This window comes from Arvicola amphibius, chromosome 1 (assembly GCF_903992535.2).
Source record: "Arvicola amphibius chromosome 1, mArvAmp1.2, whole genome shotgun sequence".
In the NCBI taxonomy this organism is placed as follows: Eukaryota; Metazoa; Chordata; class Mammalia; order Rodentia; family Cricetidae; genus Arvicola; species Arvicola amphibius.
Window position 1 is genome coordinate 96159398 of NC_052047.1, and position 3903 is coordinate 96163300.

At 42.1% G+C, this 3903-nt stretch overlaps 1 pseudogene; it reads left to right on the forward strand.

Moving 5' to 3' along the window:
- Window positions 1–540: 540 nt before the first annotated feature.
- Window positions 541–1339, forward strand: LOC119814331 (annotated as a pseudogene).
- Window positions 1340–3903: the final 2564 nt, after the last annotated feature.

A 3903-nucleotide genomic window follows, 5' to 3' on the forward strand; every position in this document is an offset into this window, starting at 1 on the left:
GACAAGTATTTTTAATCTAGTCATCTGTCTCGCCCAGTGAAAACATTTGCAGAGAGTTAAGTTCTATCACAGCTAGCGATCCATAACACTGAGTTCAAGAAAGTCAGTGAAATTTGTAGTATGCTTGTAGCTACTTCTGCAGCATTAAAATGATAGCATCTATGGCCACAGGACTCAGGGATGGGGTTACAAGGAGAACTGGGGATAGAAAGCACCAATCCGTTAGGGATGTATTGTGGATGCTAAAGTGATATTTCTGAACTGATAGATATTACCATTCCTTAGTGGTCGGGGCACAAAAGAACAAGTAGAATCTGAAAACTGTTCAATCTTTCAAAGTAGATGTCACCAATTTGTTGTCAGGAAGCCATAAATAAATAGACTTAGGAGGGCAGAGGAAGATGGCAGCAGGGGCCAGATGAGGAGTTTGCAGTCGTGAGGGACTTGAGCACAGGGCTGTGGTCCGGAGGGAGGAGGAGATGGTGCACGAGTGGCACGGGAGTGCGACTGAGCTGTGGGAGCTTGTGTGGTGGGTTCTGCATGTGCTGCTCTGCCTTTGCTTCCCCTGGAACTGGATCTGGAGGAGCTGCTGTCCACCATCATCCTAGTACTGCTTGGCCTCATGCTCAGCAAGCCCTGGCCATTGGCAGGAACTGGCATTATCACCTGCACCCTCACTGGGCCCCAAGCAGGCTGACACCCCACCCAGGCTGTGCTGGTCCTCAGATGGCACGTCCCTGCACAAGCTGCACATGGTCTTCATGGTCACCAGGGAGGACCACGAGCCCAGCTTCTCAGACACCGTGAGCCTCAGTGGTGTGGTGTATGGCCTTAGGGATCTCTACATTAGTGTCTAAGACCACCACGGCCTATTCAAGAAAAATAATTCCAGATTGATGGATGAAATTTTGAAAAACAACAGGAACTTTTGGGCCGGGATTGTTCCAAATAATCACCAGAATTTGCAAGTAGTAATGACAAAGATGACCAAAGTTTAAATTGCCCTTCAGCATTGAAGGTGCTGTCCCCAGAAGATGGAAAAGCAGATATTCTGAGAGCTGCTCAAGAATTTTTCTCAGCAGTAGAGGACACCAAGAGATTTGGATGTAGATCTGCTAGATGGCTTACTTAGTTCACATGGTTTCCCTGACCTTGAGTTAGTATTGAAGTTTGGTCCTGTGACAGCACCTTAGGCTTCCTTCCCTGGCAAATCAGATTGACTGAGATTGTCTCTCTGCCTCCTCACCTAAACATGAGTTATGAGGATATTTTCTCCATCCTTCTTCAGAACACAGCTTGTGAACAGTGCCTGGGAAAAGAGCAGTTCCTGGTTGTGTAATATGACATCAGGTTTTTGGAGAAAAGGACCCAATTGATTCTGATGTTTACAAAGTACCTATAAAACCTTGTACACACGTTAAAAAGATCTATGAAACCCAGGACCAAGGCCCCCATGATTCAGGCTTTTGTTATCCAAGTGTCCTACAACATAAATGCAAACCTATTGCTCTGAAGGAACAACACACTAAGAAAGTAAGAGGAGGCTGCAGAATATGCTAAACTTTTGGCCAAGAGAATGAAAGAAGCCAGAAACAGATTGTCAAGATGTAGGTTGTCCTCATTGAGAGTTTCTACTTCTAAATTTCAGACCAGTCAAAGTAAGAGTATTGGGGCTAGAGAGATGGCTCAGCAGTTAAGAGGACTGGCTGCTAAACCAGAGGACTCAGGTTTTATTCCCAGCCTAGCAGGTAACAATGATCTGCAACTCCAGTTCCCTTTTCTGGCCTCTGTGGACATTGTGTGAATGCAGTGCATAGACTACTTCAGGCAAAATACCCATGCACATTCAAAAGTAATAAATAGATCCCAGCTTGCACCCAGAACCCGCCCTTTCATCCTCCCCTCTTCGCATCCTAAGCTCAGCCTGTTTGGGAGCTAGGACCAGGTAGTGAGTGCAATCAGGCAGGTGGGCGTTCCTTTGTTTCAATATTCTGCCTGCAGCAAGGTAGGCCCTTTGTCTGTGAACTCCCTGGCCAGCAAGGAGAACTGATTCTCTACCAGAAGATCCATCATTGGGGTGAGTGAGTGGCTGACCCTCGGCAGCCACCCGGAGAAGGAGCACAGACATTCCTCAACCCCCTGGAAGTGATAGAGGCCCTTAAACAGGAGGTGAAAAACTCCCTTAAAGAAATGGATGAGAAGAATAACAAAAACGTTTGAAGAATTGAGTAAATCTGTAAATGATATCCTAGGAAACCAAGGAAAAACAATCAAACAGATAATGAAAACAGTGCAAGGCTTGAAAACGGAAATGGAGGCAAGGAAGAAAACACAAACCAAGGGTGGCTGGACATGGAAAATCTCCGTAAACGAATAGAGACTACAGAAACGAGCATAACCAACAGAATACAAGACATAGAAGAAAAAATCTCAGATTTTGAAGATACCATAGAGAAAATAAATGCACTGATCAAAGAAAACAGCAAATCCAACAAATTCTCATCACAAAACATTCAGGAAATCTGGGACACAATAAAAAGACCAAATCTAAGAATAATAGGGGTAGAAGAAGGAGAAGAATTACAGCTTAACGGTCCAGAAAATATATTTAATAAAATTATAGAAGAAAACTTCCCCACCCTAAAGAAAGATATTCCTGTGAATGTTCAAGAAGCATACAGAACACCAAATAGACTGGATCAAAAGAAAGCATCCCCTCGCCATATTATAATGAAAACACAAAACATACAGAATAAAGAAAGAATATTAAGAGCTGCAAAGGAAAAAGGTCAAGTAACTTATAAAGGTAAACCTATCAGACTTACACCTGACTTCTTTATGGAAACTATGAAAGCCAGAAGGTCCTGGATAGATGTACTGTAGAAACTAAGAGATCATGGATGCAAGCTCAGATGACTATAGCCAGCAAAGCTTGCATTCACCATAGATGGAAAAAACAAGATATTCCAGGACAAAAACAGATTTAAACAATACGTAACCACAAATCCAGCCTTACAGAAAGTAAGAGAAGGAAAATCACAAACCAAGGAGTCCAACAATGCCCACAATAACTCAGACATCTATCGACCCTTCACCAGCACAACTCAAAGAAGGGAAACACACACACAAACTCTACTACCAAAAAAATATGACCGGAGTTAAAAACCCCTGGTCATTAATATCACTTAATATCAATGAACTCAACTCACCTATAAAAAGGCACAGGCTGTAACCATTCTGCAGTAATGTTTCCAGGCACTCTTCCCATCCTCCAAACACTGCTGAGTAAACAGGGCTCACTTTGTCTGAACCAGTGTCACAAGCCCGGTTAGTAGGTGGTATTAACAAATCCAAGATCCTTCAAATACACAAATGGGAGGAATATTTACTATAGTAGATTTTTCTGTTGTCCTTGTTCACTATTATTTGTTTTACCACCATCATTACTCCAAAATCCAATTTTATGTTTAGTATTTCAGAACCTAATAAATCATTAAAAATAAAAAATTAATGACATCTTGATATTTGCATGCAAATGGATGGAACTAGAAAAACCATAACTGAGTGAGGTAACCCAGACCCAGAAATATGAACATGGTAAGGACTCACTCATACATTGATACTAGCTGAAAAGCAAAAAAATAGTAAGACTATTGTATGTGGAAAAAGAAGATAACACACCATATTTTTCAGCCTGAAAAAATCTCCAGTCCAAGTGATTCAAAAGCCTCACATAAAACCATATGTACTGAACTTGATAGAAGAAAAGCTAGGGAAGAGCCTTGAATGCATTGCCACAGGAGACTCCTTCCTAAACAAAGCAATGATAGCAGGCACTAAGAGCAACAATTCACAAAAGGGACCTCACAAAACCTAAAAGGTCCTGGAAAGCAGAGAACACTA